At 35.7% G+C, this 25,092-nt stretch overlaps 1 protein-coding gene across 1 annotated transcript in view; it reads right to left on the bottom strand.

Annotated features, from left to right (window-relative positions):
- The window catches only part of LOC145681755 (uncharacterized), a 132,119-nt gene extending 110,297 nt beyond the window's left edge, over nucleotides 1-21,822 (bottom strand). The window contains exon 1 of the mRNA XM_081753367.1: nucleotides 21,535-21,822. The gene's annotated coding sequence lies outside the window, so the exon portion shown is untranslated. The remainder of the gene's footprint in view (nucleotides 1-21,534) is intronic.
- Nucleotides 21,823-25,092: the final 3,270 nt, after the last annotated feature.

Raw genomic sequence — 25,092 nt, 5'->3', positions numbered from 1 at the left:
TGTTCTCCAGCAAGACATTACATAAATCAGCCTTTTCCAGCCCGTTGATAACTTTTGAAATCACTAACCTTTTATAATCATAAATCTAATAATAATTCATGCAGTTTCCCCATGTAATCATTACACTCTTTGTTTGGGTCAATCTCATAGGTTGGTACCTCTACTTACTCGCGGTGAAGTGAAACAGAAGATCTAGGACGTTGCATCATTGCAACAGGAAATACTGACAATTCGACACGACGCAAGGAGAAAAATCAGCTAAGTTTTCATCAGATTAAAAACTGACAAACGTAATTTTGGCAAATACAGCCATGTAAGTATATATTCCTAACAACACGCGAAAAATATTGAAGGTAGATTGTGTGTGATTTAAATAAAACGAGATTATTTGCATATTGTTTTCCCGTAAAGCATTTTTATCAAACGTCATCTTGAGTTTTATAGAGACGATTCTTTAAACTTGGATTGTAAATATCTTCACTCCATACAATTAATTGCAGGGAATGAAAAGAGGAAAGCAGCTTTAACTTAGAGAACTTTCGTATATCATACTGTTGTTCATAACCAGAGGATCATTTGACTCTCTGATCATTGGATACAGTTCATTGGATTGTGTTAGAAAGTTGGGGGAGGGGGGATCAAAGATGTCCAGTATTTTCATGAAAAAATATGGCAGGTTTAATTTCCAGGACTTCCTATTTTGATAGAATGTAGGAGGTTGTGGTGTAACATAATCTTGACTCTCTGAATCAATTGCAGGAAACCGGTTGTAGCTACATATTACCATTTTTGTTTTATAGCAAATAAATGTTGTAGCTGGAAATGGTTGAATTTGGACCATTTCTGGTTTGAACACAGGCAGTGGAACAGACAGAACCGATATGGAAAACAACTACACCTCGAAGTCTCTTACCGTATTGACTCAGTGCATCTCAGTATTGGAATTTTAAACACTTCCTGTTTATGAAATGAAAATTTTTGATGTTTACGTCCCACAATTATGCCGGCTAGGCTAAAGGAGACGGTGATACTGAGAAATGAATGAAATGAAGAAAGTGGGAGGAAACGGAAGAACCCCTACGAAACCCACGCACACGGTGTTTGTCCACCAAAAAGCTTTCTTGGCGAGAGCAGGGTTTGAACCCGGTACCCCATGCACCAACGCTCTACCATTGAGCCACCGCGGCCCGCTATCCACTTCCTGTTTAATATAGTCTAGTGAATTGTGACGACACGTTCTCTTGAGACACTGGATCGATTACTAAAAAGCCGCCCGCTTGGAGCTATTTATTACCATTTTTGTTCTATTGCGACAGGTATATAAACCGGAAATGGATATATCCAACCACTTTCAGTTGTTATTGAAATATGGTGTTATTCAAGAAGATAGAAAAAATGAAATAAAATCTTTGAGTTTTACGTACCACGGTTATGCCGGTTAGGCTAAAGGACACGGTGATATTGAATAATGAATGAAATAGTGGAATGAAGAAAATGGGACGAAACGGGAGAACCCCGAAGAAACCCAAGCACACGGTGTTTGTCGAACCCGGGACCTCAAGCACCAAAGGTGTACGCTCTACCACTGAGCCACTGCGTCCCCTATTCAAGAAGATAGAATTTACAACTAGGACACTGAATCAATTGCAGAAAACCGCATCTCGATATGTATTCCGTTTCTGCTCGGTGACAATCGTTATTGAAATCAGAAGTAAATATTAAGTTTGAACCACTTCGTCTTTTGGTACTGTGTCAGGACTAATCATACGTAAACTCGAAACGTTGAATTGTTTACAAAAGACTGCTTCTCTTTATCTGTTCTCGTTTTGCCCTATGAGGTTAAAAGTTAAAGCTTCAAATTGCTAATTTAAGCTGTTTCCGGTTTGAAAACAAAGTTAAAGGCTGAGATAGAACCTATTCTTGGGACACTGAAAAGATGGCAAAAAGCCCCATCTCATTATATCTTAGAGTTTTTATTTTGATACCTATCAACAGACAGACAGACAGACGGACAAACCCGTTCTATGAAATTCCTGAAAATTAAGCATGGTATAGTTTGGAAGCCAAATAATTCCATTTAAAATATAAAATATAATTTATACAGGGTGTCTGAGAAGTCCCCTGACATAGTGTAACTCATGTAAGAGGGGAAACCGTCTCGAAATATGATGTTTTCAACGTAAAGTTAAGGATTTTTTTAAAAAAAAATTGGACGAGCCGTTTGGGCTGTACACTCTTTATGCGACCAATGTTAAATAAGAATGCAACATTGCCATTAATAGAAAGCCTGGGGGAGGGGAGGAGGGGCGGAAGGTGGATAAATTTTGTAAGAGTATGGTAAATGGGGACATGTTTGAAATGGGGCTGGCCATCGACACGTTTTGTGTAAAAGACAACAACTTCATTCACTTACGTTGTGGGCCAGGTAAATGGTGACGCATTTTTATTTAACATTGGGCGCATAAAGAGTGTACAGCCCAAACCGGTCGTCCTATTTAAAAAGCTTCTTCACTTTAGATTGAAAACATCATATTTGGAGACGGTTTTCCCTGTTACATTTTGTTGTAACTCTGATAATAACAGAGTTACTATTTGTCAGGGGACTTTTGAGACACCCTGTATATCATTCATTGTTTTAAAATGCGTATAATTAACAAAGACGACCCTAAAAGAATAAAATAGATTAATGATTGGAATAATATGACCTCATTCCACGAAAACCTACTTTTCACCTGTCACTGTTTCATATTTTCCTAAAAAAAAAAAAAAATCTTACTAGTAAACAGATATGACTGATAATAAATACACGCAATAGTTGCTATGAAAAAAATGGTAATAAACATCACATATCAATAGGAGTCTATATACAAAAACAGTTATAGAATACAGTTATAAAAAAAACAGTTATAAAAAACATATATTACTCTTATCTATATAATTATGGGAAGTTATGCCCAGTATTACATCCAAATTACCTATAAATTTTTGATTGGGTTAGTTGCTAGGGAAATAACAAACAATATTATAAGCGTCATGCGAATGAATATATAATTAAGCATGAGTCCATTGTACTCTTACATTGTTGCCTTTGTAACAAAACACATACACATATAGAGCTGAAATCCTATCACATCTAATTGCTTAAGCAACTCATGTTGATGACAGTTGTATACCCTACATACACCGGGAGTTGAAAGAGAAAGGTAGGTTTCTCACACCGAATTTCTTTCTAAAGAAATAAAGTAACTGGTATTATACATACATAAATACATATATATATGTGTGTTCATGACGTGTTCACAAAAGCTTTCCATTGAGTTATGTCCTTAGTCAACTGTACCCAGTTTCTACTTTGTATTCCTATTTCCGCTAGATACACCTTATTATTGTTTTTAAATCTGCACCTAGGTTTTCCTGAAGGACGCTTTCCGATTGGGTTTCCAAGAAAAACTTTGGAAGTTTGACAATTTATTATTTCTGGCCACGTGACCTGTCCACCTGAGCTCTTAGACTTAGTGATTTTACCAATATTTGATAAACGATATTAATTATGTTGCTCCAAGTTATGAACTTTCTGCTATTCCCCAATCCCGTTCCTCTTAGTTCACTCCCAAATACGAGTACTTTCACTCTACGTTCCTCCCATAGAGTTAGCGATACAGGCATGATTATCGTTTTATATATTTTAAGCTTTAAATTTCTCGACGGAATGCACTATATATATATATATATATATATATATATATATATATATATATATATATATATATATATATATATATATATATATATATATAGTGTCTTCTCAAAAACGTGCAGTACTTCGCACGCAACAATTTTTATAGAGGTAGTTAATGAGTACTTCAGATCAATGCCCGTAACCAAACTGCCTATACAAAAATTGTTGCGTGAGTACCTTAGAATTCTGAAACATGTATTTTTGAATAGAGCACATATTAGTTCCTAAGTTAAGTCTTGACCCGACTAAGGTAGGTCCCACAGTTTTGGAGCTATGGATCTTTAAAGTTCATTTTTTCATGTTTTTGGCAGCCTATAACTCCGAAAGGAAGCATTTGTGCACTCAGGTTGGTCTATACTTTTTGTCTTATTTTGGTGTCAAGAATCACACCCCAAACGTTGTCGGCATTGTTTTGAAACACTCTGCATAAATACACCAGATGGTTCATTTGCGTTGTACAATTAGTGTAGTTGGACAACCAACCATACAACGAAGTAAGCTGGGTTGCCTATATTCCAGGATAACGCGTTTATAAAAGCACTTTGTCTTCGTATGAAAAAATATATATATCATACATTCAAGAATTACATTGGAAATATCATATGAATCGCTTTCCCCGATACTAGAAATAACAAACTATAGCATAAGGGACGAGGAAGTTGTTTAGAAATTATTACTGCTCCAAGAAATGTACAGATTTAACAACAATCTACATTTACGGTAAATGAGGTAAAAAAAAGAAAGAAAGGAAAAAAGGAAAACAACCCAAACGTTCCAGTCAAGAAAATTGCTAAGGGATGTTACATGTTTCAGCAATTATTTTCTCTTGTGGAGCTTCTTAATGTAGCCTCAGGAGAAAAAAATTAACAGGGATTAATCCCCACGACCGGTTTGGGTACAAAACCTCTCGGCGACAACCTCGCGGACCAAAACCTCGCCTGGCCAAAACCTCGCGGGACAAAATCTCGCCGGGCCAAAACCCCGCCTGGCCAAAACCTCACCGCCCAAAACGTCGCAGGCCAAAATTTCGCGGGGCCAAAACCTCGCGGGCCAAAATCTCGCCGGGCCAAAACCTCGCGCCTCAAAATATCGCCATACCCAAAATCTCGCCTGACCAAAATGTAAATGTTCCAACAAATGATAAGGATGACGGTATAAAAGACGCTGTTTCAGAAGAAGTATCACGGGTATTTGACCAAGTCCCGCGATACCATATGAAAATTCTATTTCTGTATTAGAGGATTTCAGTGTGAAGGTAGGGCGACAGGGTGTTTTTAAACTGGTTATAGGGAAAGAAAGGAAAGTAATGACTACTAACGAGGTTAGTTTCGTGAACTTTGGAACATCCAAAAACTTAAAATTTTAACAAAAATCTAATAATATTTATGAAAGTATGAAATCATATATGAGTTTTCACGACGTCCCTTGATTATGTCCTATAGGTTAAAGGAGACGTAGATGACCAGGATGAAGGAAATGATCGAATAAAGAAAGTGGGAGGAAACGGGAATAACCCGAGAAAGCCCACGCACACGATGTTTTGTATATTATTATTATTATTATTATTATTATTATTATTATTATTATTATTATTATTATTATTATTATTATTATTATTATTATTATTATTATTATTTTCAATGTGGAATTGCATATTAGGAAGCACATTGGGTAAATTTTAAAGAAAAGTTTCATTCGCGGCGAGGTTTTGGCCACGCGAGGTTTTGGCCCGGCGAGATTTTGTCCCGCGAGGTTTTCGGCGGCGAGGTTTTGGCCACGCGAGGTCTTGGGCGACGAGGTTTTGGCCACGCGAGGTTTTGGCCGGCAAGATTTTGGGCGGCGATGTTTCGGCCGCGAGATTTTGTCCGTATACCCCCACGACCAGTTCATCACTCAGGATGCACTGCATCAAGATATTGCTGTGCTGGGAGAATTTGATGAGGTGATGCACTGTCGTGATGAAACCAGTGATTGATGGCCAATTAAAAAGACACGTCTTCCAACTAATTCTGCAGGTTCAACTCATTTTTAATCAAATTCAAATATAATGTCCTGTAAATCTAGGTTTGAGAGAAACAGATCCAAATAGTCTCGGCTAGAACTCTTCTGCAGAAAGCAAGTCTTCTTTGAAAATCATTTCCATAGGGCTTTTGGTTCAGATGAAGCTTGTACGGGTGCCAACGTCTGCTTTCAAAATTCTATGTACGGAAGCTTTACTAACTCTCAGAGTACGACTAGCTGTGAAAAAGTAGAATACAAAATAAATGAATAACTTGATCGTTATTCATATACATACGTAACAAACTGTAGATGTAAACGGTGTTCTCTAACGCGAAATTAAATTACCAGCTATTGCTCTGAGTTTTGTAAATATACCGTACACGAATAAAGTGAAGCAAAAAGCGAAAATGGTGTGAAAGTGACGACATTCTTATCTAGCCATCGCAGTTATTACTAACTATTTTTAATACCGTAGTTATGACTGCATCTTATAATTTAAACTCTAACGTCTACAAGGCAGTGTTGAGTTTTACAACACTACACAGCAAACAACGTTGAAAGAATGCTTCAAACAGATATTGTTTATGTTGTTACATACGCTATTAAAAACATGAAAAGTGCAAAAGCAGCAGGGGAAGATGTAGTTAACATTAGACATACTACAAGAAGCTGATGAAAAACTGAAAAAATCCTAGCGCGGATTTTATACTAGGATGAAAGAAGGAAAAGTGCCACGACTATATTGTTGCACAAGAAACGAGACAAATATTTACGGAATCACAGACTCATTAGTCACTCTGCCCGGCAATAAAGAATTAACAAAAGTACTGACGCGTCGACTAGAAAAACAGCTAGACCTCGCCCGACCAAGAGAACAGGTCAGATTTAGGAGTGCCTATACCACAACGGACCATATCAAAATAGTGAGGGAACTGATCCAAAGATCAAACGAGTATAAGTTGCCTTTATCAAAGTCGTTGGAAATATATATGAAGAAGCCAGTGTGACTATTCTGTTATTTGGTTATACGAAGACTATGCGAACTGAAAAGAAAGAAAGAAAAAAAAGGACAAGGAGATACAATAATTTCCTCCAAACTGTTTACAGGGGCGGATCCAGGACTGACTTCTGGGGGGTGGGGGCCGTGGGTTGTCATACTGCTACTTTTAAGGGCTCCAAACTTTGGGATGGGTTTTATTTATATATATAAAATAAGAAAGTTACCTCTTCTGGGGGGGGGGGATCGCCCCGATAGTCCCCCTGGATCTGCCCCTGACTGTTTATAAATATACTTGAAAGTGTATTCCGTTTTGTAAATTGGGAAAACATGCGAATATATATTAATGGGTAATATGAGACCCATCTACGTTTTGCCGATGACATTATTTTCTTATCTAACAAAAACACAGAATTTCAAGATATGATTAAAGAGCAAATCTAAAAACAAAGAAGTCGGAAATCTAAAAATGAATATGGAGAAAACAAAGGAACTGCTCAACAAGTTCGCAATGAAGTCAAAGATATAAGTGGAATAAATGTAGTTAGAAAAAAAAGTTAACACGTACGTTTACCTGAGGCAGACCTGCATAGGTGGAAACATTAAAGAAAAAATTAACCCATCAAACTAGATTGAGTTGCATTCGGAAGAAACAACTTTACATTGAAAAGTAAAATGCAGAAATGCCTGGAACGGAAAATATATAACGAATGTATTCTACCTGTTTTCTGAGGGAAGGATCGAACACTTGGACACTTTGAAAATCAGACATTCACCGTCTTTAGAATGGAAGCATGGAGAGATTTATTCTCGGTGTAACTCCCCCCCCAAAAAAAAAGTAAAAAAAAAAAATGAAAATGAAGTGAAATCTTTGGGTTTTACGTCCCACGGTAATGCTAGTTAGGCTAAAGGAGACGGTGATGATGAGTAATGAATGAAATGGTGAAATGAAGAAAGTGGGAGGAAACGGGAGAACACCGAGAAAACCCACGCACAGGGTGTTTGTCCATACAAAGTTCACTTGGCGGGGGCTGGGATCGAACCCGGGACCCAAAGCACGAGAGGTGAACGCTCTACCACTGAGCCATTGCGGCCCAGAAGAAAAGAAGTACATGGATCAGAAAGATGACAGGAGTGACTCATATAATCGTAAAAATAAACGGTCTAAAATGGTAGTGAGTGGGACACATTGTAAGAATAACTTATGGCAGCTAAATAAGAGCAATTGCTGGCTGGATATCAGGAAACAAGAAAGACCTAGAAAGCGTCGAAATATGAAGTGCTGTGACCAAAAGCTCTGTAAGTTAACTTGGAAACGGATTGCCCAAGATAGCTCCGGATTGTCCAAGAGAAATATCGAAGAGACTTTCATGCAGTAGTGGATCAACAACAGTTCATAATGAATAATAATAATAATAATAATAATAATAATAATAATAATAATAATAATAATAATAATAATAATAATAATAATAATAATAATAATAATAATAACCTTTTTTGATACTGGCCGCAAAAATAACAGATAGGCTTACTAGAAATCATACAAATTACTGGTAATTATCAAGACAAATAAATCATTATGTGTGTAATTAAGTTCGAATAAGCATAGAAATACTGAAAACTGAACTGACAGGAATCAAAGCCAGTCTCATGCATTTTAGATAACTACTATACAAAGGCTCTTGGATCAATTCGTTTATCATGCGTGCGTGCGTTTCCCATATCTCGTATAAGTTCGGAAATTAAGGTGCGTGCGTAATCTCCTGCTTCTCGCCATTTTTGTTTTCCACGTAGTAGGAGGTTACATAATGTTTGCATATAAAAAAGTAGACACCAGGTAGACAGTTTTCATATGTTTGAACTTTTTTTTTCAAGTACATAACATTTTCGTATCTTTGCAACTGGAAACGATTAATTGCTCAAGCTCCGCGACAGGGAAGTTGTGGACGTTTGAATCAAACATTTCATTTGGAATCAAGTTTACAAATATTATTTTCCAGGTTAATCAACATTTGCAATTTCGAAGCCCGTTTTCAGTTTATCGAGATTATATCACACGAGACTAGAGAATAAAATAGAGATGTAGTCGTGCTGGGCAACATCTTCAGAAAAATGTATAAGCAATTTACCTTAAACCGCCTTTGAGTGAGAGTTCAATAGAAAGAATACGTTCTCGAAGACACCTGTAAGATTAGATTCCTTTTGCTTTACTACACAGAGCGAGAGAGAGAGAGAGGGAGGGAGAGAGAGAGAAAGAGAAAGAAAGAGAGGGAGAGAAAATTAAAATATGAATTAACATCTTAAACATACGAATTTTGGTGATCGTGTTTGTGGTAATCTGTTAGGACCGTTCTCGCACTGTTCACACAAGCGAGCGAACACTATCCATGGTAAAGTAATTGCGCTACGTGAAGACACAAACTGTTGTTTAATGTAATATAATATGGTATTTTAAATGAAGTTTGACAAATCCCTACGATGTCCACATTGGGGCGCCACTTTTCTCAGAGCTCCGACGCACAGTGTGACATTCATGAATTATTCAAGCTAAACTGTCAACTCACAGTAGTTCATTATAGTTTAAATGTGACGCCTTAAATACTAAGAAATATATCAAATATGACAAAATGAATACCACTAGTTACTATGTGTTGGATGTTCCTGAAAATAATCAAACTCTTTCTATAGTATAGTCGTTGCCAGGTACTAGTCTATGTCTTGTTGCTTGCACTTTGTCTATGTCTTGCTGGAGCCGTAATTTCTGTACGTCTAAATACATGTACTGACTTAATTATCGCTTAGAAAATCGTTCCCGATATAACCTCCGAGCTTCGGACATATTTCCCCGTGTTTCACCATAGATAAGGATTATGTCTGTGTATTCCTCACTGGTAAAAGCACCTACAACACCAGCCATCTCATCACAAGTGAAGTCATTACCACTACTAGTGTAGTCTATGACCAACATACACAAATAAAGACAGAAAAGGAACAAACAAGTTCCATCTAGCCATCATACATAGTTTTAATTACTTTCGTAATTTTCATAATCTGTTGCGCCTTAGATGTAGGCAACTTCTTCTTCACATAAGTATGGTTGGTCATCTACTTGTTTATTGTACGGCGCAAATGAACCACCTGATACGTGATATATATACTGATTGGATGTAAGATTTTATTTTACTTAAAGTTACCAACTCCTTTGTGACTATGTGGTTAGAATATCCGTGTTTATTATGGGAGGCCCCTGTTTGACTCACGGTGGGAGCTAATGGTTTTCGGAATATACGTTAAATTGTATACCAACGTCTTGCATAGTTTTGCTGCTGAAGAGGACATCATAATCAGTGGAAATGATCAGAAACTAAACAACATGTATGACTATTGATATTTTTTTTTAAAAAAAAGTATGTGACACGCTGATACTCTTTATATTTATTGGATATAGAGCAGCACGGAATTTGACAACAATTACATAACAAACAAGAGATTTCAGTGAAAAGCAGCAATTAAATATAATTTTACGGAAATGAACACATACTATATAAAGCAAGACCGAGATGGATAGTGTAAAATAAATGTATTATTAACCCAAAAATACCATACATATACTGGACATTAGGTTAATAATGTGAGTTTCAAAGTTAAATTCGTAAACGCGTTCTACATATAATGTACAAATAGAATAATACATAGTTAAGAAAAACTATGTGTATACTTTAGGTGTATACGGTTTGCAAATGATATGGCGCTTATTGCAGAATCTGAAGAAAAAATCAATAACATGTTAAAAATCTTTAGAAAGGGCTGTGAAGAATATGGGATGAAAGTAAATGTTAGAAAGCTAAAAGCCATGCTGATTGAAACGAAAGGGTCCGTGTCAAATATAGAAGTAGGTGGGAAGAAAATAGAACAGGGGACTATTTTTCGATATGTGAGGTAGTATTATTAGTAATGATATGAAATGTGAACGTGAAATAAAAGCAAGGATAGAAATGGCGAAATAAGGCTTCAGAAGGAAGAGAAGACTATTTTGTGAAACCTTCAAGAAGGAGTTGTGAAGAAAATCTCATAAAATGCTTCGTGTGGAGTATTGTACTGTATGGGTCAGAAACATGGACATTACGCAAAACTAACTAACTAACTAACTCTATGGCCTATGGAACCCAGAGGTTCAATGCCGCGTTCACAAAAGCTCTCTACTGACTTCTATCCTTAGCCAATTGGATCAAGTTTCTACTTTGTATTCCTATCTCTACTAGACCCGTCTTAATATTGTCTTCCCATCTGCACCTAGGTCTTCCTAATGGTCGTTTTCCGATTGGTCTTCCAGTCAAGACTTTGAAAGCGTTTCTACTTTCTCCCATTCTAGCTACATGACCTGCCTAACTAAGTCTCCTAGACTTGACGACCCTAACAATGTTGGGTAAACCGTATAAATTATGTAGCTCCTCGTTATGAAGTTTCCGCCATTCCCCATTCCTGTTCCTCTTGGGTCCGAATATTCGTCTCAGGATCTTGTTCTCAAACACTTTCAATCGTTACGCAAAAAGGATGAAAAACGACTGGAAGTTTTCGAAATGTGGATGTGGAGGAGAATTGAGGGAATTAGCTGGGTCGGGCTATCAACGAATGAGAGGGTGTTAGAAATGAAGAGAATAGAGCAATTTTAGATATTATTAAGAATTGGAGAAGAAACTGATTGGGAAGAAGGAACTGTATCATGAGGGACGTGCTACAGAGTATCGTGGCAGGAAAGAGAGGGGTGAACGACCCTACAATTATTGGTCGATATCGAAACGGAAAAATCGTACTTGAAGACGAAGAGGTTAGCGGGAGACCGTGCAACATGAAAGCCTCTGACTTGCAGCAAGAAACCTGTCAGCAGAAGACCTATGATCATATGCATACAATCCTGTCATCAGTTACGAATGTGATTTGAAGCATACTTCTGCTCCAAACTTAAGAAATTTTGTATATATTTGAATGAATTACTTCGATTAATATGTATGTAGAAGCGCATTTAAGTTAATGAGTTAAAGTTACATATTTTCGCATTGTAATTCTCAATAAAATGATTATTAAGAAAAAGAAATGAGTAAAATAATCATAGTTCGTATTTAAATAGCAGCTACTTCTTTCGAAAAAAATGAATTTTTTAAAGTTAAAAATCAATGATTGCCGAAGAGTTCCTGTTTTCAGCGTTATATTTATAAATTGATAAACGGCACCGAGAATATTTTTCTTAGTGATTGAAGTAAGGCACTGCTCTTGAAATGTACGGTTGTTTATCCATTCCGTTGTGAGGTTAGACGATGTTTCAAAAACCTAAACAGTATCTGCAGTGATATTAATTGGAAGGTTCAAGAAGCCATAATCAACATAGAGAAACTTGAAAATTATATTTTCGTTATTTTATTCCATAAAAACTTCAAGATTTACAGCTGTATTTTGATGTTTATACGGGTTATTTCCATTTCTAATACGTTTGAATACTTCTTTAAAAAAAAAAATCATATTCTACATACTTCAGGCACCTGAGTTGAAAAAGTGTTTACACATGAAATGTTTTTAAGGAACTTGTTTTAAAGAATTCGTTGCTACATTCTCTCTCTCTCTCTCTCTCTGTGTATGTATGTATGTATGTGTGTATGCATGTGTGTGTGTGTGTGTCTATGTCTATCAGCTTGTTATTCGTGAATTTGTTCAATTTTAAGCCCTCTATTAGATACAGCATCAAAAACTATCTGAAAGAAGTATTTGAATTTTTCGGGTCACTCTTACCGTTCCTTGAAATATTGGCCAAAAAAGTTCGGATTTCAGGAGATTTAAGAAGGCATATCTCGGGAATTGTAAGTTGTAGAGAGATGGTATTGGTGTTGATATCAATATTTATTCAACAACAAGACCAGTTATTGATTCAATAATTGCGCCATTAGTTAACTAAATAAATTAAATATAGAATTTCATATAAATTTAAAAAATAATCTTTTTAAGTTCGTTCTGGTTTAATGCTCTTGGAGCAATCTCAACTGGTTTTTATCTGGAAATCTTACATGATGCACAACTAGGTTCATAATGAATTTATAAATATAAGCGAATTACTTCTAGGAAAAGAGTAATTTATTAAATAATTAAACTTTTTAGGATCTCTATAATATTCATTCTTAGTTTAATTTTGAACTTTATAATTAATTTTCTTGATATTTTGGTTCCACATTATCAGCTAAACAATCTCATTCTTAAACATTCTTAATACTTCGAAAAGTATTTAATAAGAATTAACAACGTTTGAAGTGTTATATACAAAGGTTAGTAAAAAAAAATAGTTGCACTGCTTAAGAAAATAAAATATAATAGAAATTTTACAATAACTTCATTTGTATCGTTAAGTTCCATTCACAACCTACTTTTCACAATAATTACCTCCGTTGTTTAAGCATTTGTCGAGACGCGGTACAAATTTTTCTGTCTTCTGCAAAGAAATCCCGTCCAATGCCCGATAACCATTCTTGGGCTGCAGCTTTCACCTCGTCATCCGATTGGTATCGTCGCTTTGAAGGTTCGTCTTTTATGGGACCAAACATATGGAAGTCACACGGTGAAAGGTCTGGGCTATAAGGAGGGTGACAGTCTTCCCTCGCGCTCAGCATCGTCAATATCTATACGTTGTAGCAGGACTCGATTTTCGAGGAAAGTAATTTGTATATTTTGATTTTATTTTATGTTTATGTCACGAAATCATTTATTAAGGTTATGGGAATTAAATGTTGTATATGCGAGTAAATGCAAGCTGCACAAAGTTGCTAATGTTTGTGTCAGCAGTTTATTGTAAACTCATGTGTACAAGAATGTCATCGTTGAGAGTCTGGCAATGTAGGAAGGAAATGTTGACAATGTGTCTATCCTCACATTAGCCAGATTCTAGAAATTGTATAAAGTGAATCTGTAAGATTTCACGAATTTCATGAGATTACGGATGTACGGAGAATTGCTTAGAATCGGGAAATCAGAACGTGTCGAGGATTGCAATTTTGAGTTTTGACACATGGAAGGAATTTGTCTCTCCATGTGAAAACGGTGTTGCACGTGCTGCGGCAGACGACAAGCAGACGACGGAGGTTGGACAAGGCGAAACAAAACTGGAGGACGAGAAGGTTTTGGGACGGTTCTGGGACAGTCCTTGGAGAGTTCTCAGAGATTCGACAAAGGACAGTACTTCGAGATTCGATAGGAAGTCTATAGTAGAGTCTATGATCAAGTTACAGTGATCATTCTTTGGTTCGAGTTTGGAGAACCAAGTTCTATTCGAGAATCAGCCAGATGACAGGAGGAGAAAATACTTCATATTCCAAATCATCCTAACAACGTAGAACGTCACGCAGAGAGTAGCATTGGAACGGAGTCATACTTCAATGCTCATTTCGTCTTTCATCAGCTAGGAGATTCAGCTTAAAGGAGCCGAGTTCAACACCGGAACAACGAGGGAAATACACCAGTTCATCCAGGTATGTGTAGCACCGATTCAGTATTCAAAAGCTCAATACTTGACCGTTTCTGTACTCGTCTGGCAAAATGAATCTTAATATCCGTCATTACTAACGTTCTGAAATCTTACAGTACACTCTCAAGCATAACGAAATACAGTGTTTTTATTTTAATGAAGTGGACGTATTGTTATTTAATTTATCCCCAAATGAGAAACCTTTCGCAAGTTAATATCAGTGTTTATCCCACTCATTCTAGATGGTGAGTGGAAGGCGCCTAGTTGCACTCAACTTTGCATCCCCAATTAGGCACTGAGTGGCTAGGTTGTCATGGTGGAGATGCTGTGAGGCTTAGGCCATTTTGTAGCGTTCCCAGTAGACATACTAAGTCCCTAACTTCATGGTGGACATGCTGGTTTGCTTTTGCAATTGTATCGTTCCCAGTAGACACGATTAATTACCTCCCATCCCTCCCATGGTGGAGTATGCTTAGGGTTCGATGCCTAGCGGAGGTTATGCCCAACTCTCCCATGCTGGAGATGTTCTGCGTTTCAGTCTCAGTTGATTTAAGTAACGAAAACCCACCCTTCCCACCCTCTCTACGATGAAGTGTAATTTTAAGTATTGTGATCGTATTTTCTCGAAGTAGGTTAAGGTATTAAGTTATAATGTATTAATTGATATAGTGAATTTAAGGTTTTGCAATAAGAAAATAGTTATCCGATTTTCCCGACAAGTTAATTAAGTAGCTCGAAAATACGTGTTATAAGAATAAGTGTAAGTAATTAATAAGTAAATGAGTAACGAAAGTATTCGTACGAGAGCACAAAAAGCGGCAAAAGGAGTACAGGTCGGAAACTTGTTTAATATTGCAAGTTCGAGTAAGAAAAAGCAAGAAAGTGTGAAACCGAATTTGAAATTAGGACCCGTCGAGAATTTTCCGTCCAGTCCTATAGCAAAATCTTATACGGAAGATTTTACATCAATTTTTCCATTTGAAAATAGCGTAATTGGTAATAAGCAGTCGAGTAGTACAAAAGAAGATAAAATGGCGACAGGAGTAACATTTTATTCCGATGTAAACAAACTTCCGAAGTTTGACTTGAAGACAGATAGCGATATAATTGGTTTCTTTGATGAGTTTGACGACGCGTGTCAAATGGCAGGCGTAAGTGAGGAAAAGAGAAAAGAGCTATTACCTAGTGTATTCAAAGGGAATGGTAGACAATGGATGAAGGTATTTTTAAAGAGAAGGAATGTTAGCGAAACTAGTTATAAGCAATTACAGAAAAGCATAATAGAAGAATTTACACGTACAAATGTAACATTAGATATAGAGGAACGTATAAGAGAAAGGTTGCATCTCGAGGATGAACCTATAATAAATTATGTGTATGATATGCTAGTTTTGTGCGAAAGATTAGACGCTAGCATGGATGACAAAAAGAAAATAGGGATAATTGTAGGTGGTCTTCAGCCATATTTCATGGAACGAGTAGGAACTAACTCGTATTCCACAATTGATAAATTTGTAGAGGATCTTCAGAAAATAGAGAAGAATAAGTGCAAAGTAGAGAAACGCGTTAAACGGGAAAACGGAAAGGTTACTGTCAAAGACCTTTTAAAGAAAATGAGAGAACAAGTAGAAGAGGAAGATAGCGATGTGGAAGTAGACAAGTTGTTGTTAAAGAAAGAGATTAAAAATAGGGAAGACGTAAAAATTAAGCAAGAGCCACCGAGTATCACTCAATTGAGTGAGCTAGAGAAGAAAATAGAGAAATTACAGTTGACATTAGCTGCTAATTTTCAAGACCGAAATAGTAGAGAAGATAAAAACGGTAGTGATTCGAAGCAACAGAAGAATAATAGTAATAATTTTAGAGGAAATAGAAATTTTCGGAATGGAGGACGAAATTTTTACAAGAATAATGGAAATAGGAATTGGAATCGGAATGGCAATAATAATAGTTATAATAGGAATAGAGGTTCTAGTGGATACAATAATGGAAGAGGATTTAGAAATAATTGGCGTAATAACAGAGGTGGAAGGAAGACAGGTTTTTGGCAACAAAGAGGGAATAGTTGTTGTGCGAATGGTGTTAATGGTTCATCATGGTGCCAAAATCATAGCCAAGTAAATAGTCCCGTACAGTATGTTCCAGTGGTACCGAACCAGATAAATGGTACAACTTATTATCAGGCTACAAGTACAAATAATTTAAACTAAGTCAAACTGTAAATGACAGAGGCACATTTACAGGTGGTAAATTAAAAGTTAGAGAAATAGTAGCCTCTACGTTAACTGATAATAATATGCTCTATGTTCCGATAGAAGTAGATGGTAGAAGTCATAAGGCGTTGATTGATACAGGATCGCAGATATCTATTGTAAATGAAAAGCTAGTCCCACCTAGTGCGAAGGTAATCCCTAGACCTACACGTATTCGTGGAATAACACAGAATGTGTTAGTAGTAAATAAGATCGCTGTGACTAGATTTAAAATGGCCGGACAGACATTTCATTTGGAATTTCGCGTAGTGAAGGATTTTCCGTATCAAGTTTTGATCGGGAATGATTTTCTACAGAGTCAGAATTGCCAAATAAATTACGGTCAGAATAAATTGACATTGCAGAGATTTGGAAAGCCAAGATTAAGGAAAAGGGAAGAACAGGAATCTGTGACTGTGTCTGATAATGCAGCTTTAGGAATAAAACATTGTATTAGACCAAGATGGGTATTAGGTCATAAGGTACGGTTGTTACCTAGGACTAAGACTACTGTGGAAGTGAGTTTGGTTAGTTCTTGGAATAACAGGGAATACTTGTTAGAACCGGACAGGAAGATAGAAGCCCAATACAATGTGTTGATTCCGCGTGCACTTTTATCGGCTGAAAATAACAAGATCGAAATTATTAATCCATCTAATAGAGCAATTTTATTAAGACCAAATGTAACGCTAGGAAAAGCTGAAGAATGTGTGGATGAAGAACAATTGAAGAACGAAGGATTATCAACCGAAGATATAGATAGTATTTTAAGATCTCGTAGAAATTTTGATAAATCTCGATTGAAATTTGGGACCGAAACGAAACCGGAAATTAGGAATAAAATTGAGAATTTATGCTATGATTTTGCGGATGTTTTTGCATGGCAGGACGACGAATTAGGCCAAGTAAAACATTTTGAGCACCACATCGAGTTAGAAACGAAAGTACCATTTAGACGACACCAATATCCAATTCCCATAGCGTTAAGAGATAAAGTCAAGGAACAAATTAATATTTTGTTAAGGCAAGGAATAATTGAAGAAAGTTTAAGTGCTTACAACTCTCCGATGTTGTTTATACAAAAACCGTCAGGGGGTATTCGTGCAGTTTTGGACTGTCGGTTTTTGAACAAATGCGTCAAATTACATAGCATTGCGCTGCCTCCGATCCATCAAATTTTAACGTGTATGGGAGGACATAAATATTTTAGTATTTTGGATGTAAAATCAGCTTACCATCAAGTGCCTATTTCTGAGGAGTCACGGGAGTATACCTCATTCAATATACCAGGCGTAGGAGCTTATCAGTATCGTGTTCTTCCGATGGGATACTTACAATCGCCCGCCATATACACAAAAATAATGGCGATGACCCTGGCAAATGTAAATCCGGAGTCAGTTTCCTATTATATGGATGATGTATTTATATATACGAATAATCAGGAGAAAATGGTAGATGTACTACAATCAGTTTTCAAAAGATTGAGACATTACGGACTCAAACTATCTGTAGAAAAATGTCAGTTCATAGAAAGGAAAATTTTGGCTCTCGGACACATTGTCAGTGACGCAGGATATGAGGTTAGCCCGAAGATAATTCAGGCGATAAAAGCATGTAAATCCCCGAATAATGTAAAGCAGTTAAAATCTTTTCTTGGTTTAACAAATTACGTTAGAAAATTCTGTAAGGACTATGCCAAAATCACATCAGCGTTTCAACCAATTTTGAAAAAGGGTCATAAGTTCGAATGGAATGAATCACACCAGCAGGCGTTCGATCAATTAAAATCAGCACTACTGAATGCACCATTACTAGCTCCATTTAGGGAAGATTTGGACACGAGAGTGTACACAGATGCATCGACTAGTTCGATTGGTGGAGTTTTAATGCAAAAACAGGCTAATGGTGAATGGACACCAGTAGCGTATTACAGTCGTGTGTTACGTCCACAAGAGAAGACCAGACACATAGTGGAATTAGAAATATTGGCAGTGATTAGTTCTTTAAGAGCATTTAATTATTACTTGTTCAATAAAGAATTTGAGCTGTACACCGATTGTAAGGCATTAAAGTATTTGCAAACGTCACCTAAATTAGCTCCGAAATTGGTAAGATGGAGTTTAGACTTAGCTCAGTATAAGTACACACCGGTGCATTGTCCTGGAGAAAAGAATCCTAGTGATATTTTGTCCAGGAACACAGACATTGAACCAACAGTAGACGATATTGAGTTAGAAACGTTGAAAGTGAATTCCGAAGATCTCCAAGTTAATTTGACTTTCGATAAGGACATTGATGTTGGCGAGTTACAAAGAAAAGATTCATTTTTCGGACCGATTATGCATGCAATTGAACACCCAGAGGATGCTGACGTAAAGGCCGAAAAGCAAGCCCGATGGTATACGGTAAAGGACGATAGGCTTTATAGAACACAAAGAATGGCAGGTGGTACAAAGTTGTTATTATGTATTTCTTATGCGTTAAGAGAACAGGTATTCAAGAACCTACATTGTTCGGTATATGGTGGCGGACATTTTTCGTACACGAAATGCTATAGACGTGCATTAAAATTAATATATTTTCCGAACATGAAGAAATTCTTCATGGAGAATATAGGAGAATGCATAAGTTGCCAGATACAGAAAAGAAAGACAGGAAGAGTACCATTTCACGCGCAGACGTACCCCTCTTATGCTCCATTTCAGTCAGTTGTGATGGATGAGGTTGGTCCTTTTAAATTGTCTCGTAACAATAGAAATAAGTACATTCTAGTGTTTGTAGATAATGCAACTAGATTTGTTATCGCTAGAGCGGTACCCGCAGTAACGGCAGAGATCGTTGCGCAGGTAATTTTCGAAGATCTGATTACGAAACATGGAGTTCCATCTCAGCTCCATCTGGACAGGCTATCATCTCATCGCAGCAGAATAGTGGAAGAAATGGCAGAGAAATTTGGAATGCAATTGCATTTTGCGAATACAAGCGCCCATTATTCGATAGGGAGTGCAGAGAGGGCCATTGGCTCATTACAGCAAGTAATGAAGCATTACATTGACAAGGATTTTTCAAACTGGGACGAGATCTTGCCAAGTTTGATATTTACTATTAATACGCAAGTGCATGATTGTACTGGTTTTTCGCCATACTATCTATTGCATGGAGTCGAACCAAGAACGTTTCTTGAGCAGGACCTAGACATTCCTTGCGAATACGTCGACAATGAGGTGAGACTTCAGAGCATAAAAGAGGCACGCCAGCTAGCGTACAAAAATTTGCAGAGAAGATTTAGATCTCAGAAGAAGCAAATAGAGAAAAAGTTTGATCAACCGAATTTTGAAATTGGTCAAAAAGTGTTAATTAGGGAAATGCCAAGAGCAGGTTTGCCCGCATGTTTTGGTAACCGTTACAATACTAAAGGGGTAATTGTGGACAAGATAAACAATAATTCATACAAAGTACAGTATGAAACTAAAAATGGTGAAAAGAAGAGTGACACTATAGACTTAAGACGATTAAAATTATTTGTAGAAAGTAAAAATGGTGAAAAATATGGTGAGACAGATAAAACATCAGACGGTGATGAATAAATTTTGATTTGGTGAAAAAAAAGTTTTAACATAGGGTCTAATGTAACTATGGTACAAATTGGGTCTACCGATGAAGTGTCAGAAAGGGGGCACTTTCTCAACCAAACCCTAATCCCGAGATTGGAGGAAATGCTAATCTCCATCAGGAAATTTCCCGAATCGATAGACACTTTTTGAATTATAGTTACTAGAATTGTGAATAAATAATAAATGTATGGAATGTAAAATTAAAATTATTAATTAAAATCAGTTGACACCTAGAAAGTAAAATAAAAATATAAAATACATAGGAATAAATAAATTGTTCATAGTAGGCTAAAACACAAATAAATAAATAAATGAATAGTAACAGGAAATTAATATTAGGTTTTACTAATTCCAGAATTTTATTCGAGACTGAAAAAGAAACATTAGAATAATGAAATATGACTATAACGAAAACAACATCGACTTATTGCTAAAAACGCCTATTGTTTATGAAAATACTGTATCAAAAATGTTTAATGTAATTTCAATGGGTTATCTAACTAACAATTTTCGAACGTACTATAAGTTACCGGAAGTGGTATACTTAGCTAATGGAATATATCACACACTAGATCGATCGAAATGTGAATTCAAGAGTTTCTTGTATTTTTGCGAGCAGATATCACTAGATGATGCAGCTAAATGCTTGAACAACATTGTGTTCAATGGATCGTTAAGTGGTTGCGAACAACAAACAGAGAAATACCTAGGCAAGGTAGTGTACAAATATACTCATGCTGGAGTATTATACTCATCATTGGTAGAAGGATATGTGACTAAGTTAGGTAAACATCACGAAGTTACATCGACGAAGGTAAATTTTGGGAACAATTGCTCGTATTTCATTGAATACGATTCATTCGATAACCTAATTTTTGGAGAATTGGCGATTCCAACAAGAAAAGTAATAAGTGTAAATAATAAGCATCTAAGTTTGATAGGGAATTGGACGCTAAAGCAATTAAATTTTAGTATACACCATGAGGAACTCAACAATCTAGCTGAAAATTTATTAAAACTGAAAGTGGATACCACTGTACCACTACTAATAATTAGAACGAATTACATAATGTATGTAATAGCAGCAATCATATTTGTATTAATTATTTCAGTCATTGCATTAATAACGTTGTACTGCAGACTGTATAGATCGATAAGAAAATATAAAGTAGAAAATAGTGAACCATAATAATCATAATAATAATAATAATAATAAGAACAATAATAATAATAACATTATTTAGGATCATATTGTATAAAAATTGTTTGTATTCTGTGAACTAGAGCGAGAAAAGTCTAGAAAAGGTTGTAAACCAGTTCGTAAACATTGAAATTAAGTATTGGTAATTTTGAAAAAAAAAATCGAATGTAAACAAACATGTAAATGTGTCAAAGTGTATTCAAATCATGCATTCCATACTCACCAAGCAGCCATCACCAATAGTAAACACCATCACCATATGAAGGTATAAGGTTAAGTAAACAAAGTCTATAGTCTATGATAGTTCATAATAGTCATACTACCCAAACCGGATAGGTTGTATTGTAATACGGTGTACCAAACGATGTCCCATTTCCGTATAAAGTGTGAACGAAATGAGAAAAAATTGTGAAATAAGGATAGAAATAGATGAGAATAGATAACCTAGATAAATCTAGGATAGTGACATCAATCAAGGATAGATAAAGTCTAAAAACATTCAAACATTCAAGAAGGGATAAGGAAAATAAATGTAGAAAGTAATAATATTAGTAATAACAACACTAGAAAATAGTTAATAATAGATAAAAATAGACGAATTAGTAATAGGTTACTATTATAGTAATAGTAGATAGTATATATGTATAATTACTACAAGTGTTTTTATAAAATAGCGAATAATGAATTTTATAGTGTATGTAAATGGTGAATTAAAAGGTTAAAAGATGCAAATAAGCATAGATAAAGCTAGAAATAATTCACAAATAGTGTTAAAGAATGTTTAGTGTATGTAGTAATAACGTATTTATTCATTATTTTTAAACTCCGAAAATTTTTGTAAGTTTTAGAAAAGAAAAGAAAAGAAATTAATGTATTTTATTATAATTAGTAATAATCAATCAATATTGATTGAAAAGAATCATTAGAATTATTAATTTTATTGTAGAACGTAATTTGTAAACGATATGAGCAAAGGCTCACATATTATTCTGTATGGATTTGCGTTAAACAGCTTTGAAACTCTGAGCAGCAAGAGATAAGAATGAGAACTGAGACCCGTGCGAGAGAGTAGCTCCGCGAGAGGCTACGCTAGTCTCCACTCCAGGTCTCGAGCACATGGTAAATACGAAAGATTCCGAGTGAACCCGAAGCGAACACGAACAGGAGTCGCTCTATCTAGCCCCGCTGAAGTTCCGTAAAGCGTGAAGATTTATCCTAGTCCGAGCGTAAATTCATATAATATGTTTTTAGAAATTCAAGAAAAATTAGTATTTAATAAAATTTATAATATTTAACCACGTAAATGATTAAAATAAAGTTTAAACTACATAAATACGTATGAAATAAGTAATAAAAGCTTAAATATAGAGAGATATAGCGAGTATAATTTAATGCTATATTTATGATAGAAAAAGAGTGAAAACACGAGTTTTTAAGTGTGAAACATAGTCTTCAAGTTATGGTTAGACGGACTTCACACATAGCTAAAGTTTTAACGGTCATGCACAAAGATTACTAGGAAAGTAACAAGGGTGCTCGACACAGAAAGAACAAAATAAGACTGCTTCAAAATATGCGACTTTTAGAACGCAAAAGAGTGTAGGCAGACACAAGTTAGGTGTTTTAATTATTTAATTAACTGTAATAAATGTAATTTTCTACGAATTTTAAGTAGGCCTATCCCGACTTTATCTATTTCTCGTCTATTTCAGATAATATCCAAAAGCGAAGGAAATGGACATCAATACAATATTATTATTAATATCAGCGTTAGTTTTAGGAAGTGTATTAGTTGTAATAGTAATTATCACATGTTATATTTTGTTAAGATTAAATAGGATAGAGAGAAAATACGAAAATAGTGTAAGAAATGGTAAAAATAATGTAAGATCAAACATAGATGTAGAAGCAAATGGTAGAGATGAGTCTGAGACTTACGCAGTTTCCCAAATATCACCAATTTATGCCACTATTTTTAATAAGAGCAAATCTACACTAAAAACTGTCCCACAAAGCACTGATATCACTATTTTTAAGAATTTGCCAGATGGTAGTATAGCGGATTGTAGTAAGAGCACTGAAACTGAACGGGAAAACACACACTTGCACCACATCACTACAGAAGATGAGAAATACACTAATACATCAATGGGACACTATAAATTCACGAAAACCGACGTTTTCAACGAAAATTCCGACAAACACGGAAAAACTGAGTGCCCGAAAAACATGAAAAGTGAATATTTTTATCCGTGTGACATCGTTGTATTATAAATTATAGTGTTTTAAAACTAATAACGTAATAATTGCTACGGAATATTAACACTCGATGTTATCCAGTCAACAGTGACGCGCGAACAGAAAGGCAGGAAATAGAAGTTAGGTTAACCTTGACGCACTTGATTGAAAACTGTTCATCTTGCAGTTACTATGCTGGAAGGATCTACAGGATATCCAACGCCCTGCGGCTAGATTATATTTCCGTTCATGCTAAAATGTCAGTGAATAAAATTTTGATGAAAATAAAACAATTATATTTTCAAGTTTTACAGTGCAAATGTGAATATATTAACTAACTATGTTCTGAAAACTATGTTACAAGTTCTTTGTTTTAGATTTCCATTGACATAGCGGTGGAAATAAATGAAGTTGATCCAGTACTGATACGGCCAATAAATTCATTGGTTGGCACGTATGGACAGACAGAGTAGTGGAAGTTTTTGGTAACTTGACACTCTAAAAGCGTTGTCGCTAAGAGAAGATAATTCAAGAGTACTTGCAAACTAACATATATGTAATTATGCACAATCATTCTTGACCAAATGTGATGAGCAAGTATTTCAGCGAAAACTCACTAGATGTCGTGAGGATATACTTTGCTACATTACATTTGAAGTTTTTGTATTTTATAATTATAGGAATTAAGAAAAAGATTAAAAATTCAAATATATATATATTTTTGAATAATTTTAGGTGAAGGAATATTGATTACTATTTATATAATTATTCTGCATAATAATACATGTTTTATTTTATTTTATTTCAAGTTTATATTTATCTTTCAATATTGATTCAGTTTATATGATGTACAGGGTGTTTATGGAAAATCGCCCTCTTACGAGGTCTAATTTGGTTTGCGGAGCAACCAAGTTTTTAAGGGGGGCCATGTAGCAGGACTCGATTTTCGAGGAAAGTAATTTGTATATTTTGATTTTATTTTATGTTTATGTCACAAAATCATTTATTAAGGTTATGGGAATTAAATGTTGTATATGCGAGTAAATGCAAGCTGCACAAAGTTGCTAATGTTTGTGTCAGCAGTTTATTGTAAACACATGTGTACAAGAATGTCATCGTTGAGAGTCTGGCAATGTAGGAAGGAAATGTTGACAATGTGTCTATCCTCACATTAGCCAGATTCTAGAAATTGTATAAAGTGAATCTGTAAGATTTCACGAATTTCATGAGATTACGGATGTACGTAGAATTGCTTAGAATCGGGAAATCAGAACGTGTCGAGGATTGCAATTTTGAGTTTTGACACATGGAAGGAATTTGTCTCTCCATGTGAAAACGGTGTTGCACGTGCTGCAGCAGACGACAAGCAGACGACGGAGGTTGGACAAGGCGAAACAAAACTGGAGGACGAGAAGGTTTTGGGACGGTTCTGGGACAGTCCTTGGAGAGTTCTCAGAGATTCGACAAAGGACAGTACTTCGAGATTCGATAGGAAGTCTATAGTAGAGTCTATGATCAAGTTACAGTGATCATTCTATGGTTC

Source organism: Thermobia domestica, chromosome 3 (genome assembly GCF_964235325.1).
Source record: "Thermobia domestica chromosome 3, izTheDome1.hap1.1, whole genome shotgun sequence".
In the NCBI taxonomy this organism is placed as follows: domain Eukaryota; kingdom Metazoa; phylum Arthropoda; class Insecta; order Zygentoma; family Lepismatidae; genus Thermobia; species Thermobia domestica.
Note: the sequence above shows the minus strand (reverse complement) of the source record. Positions and strands in the feature narration are given on the sequence as shown.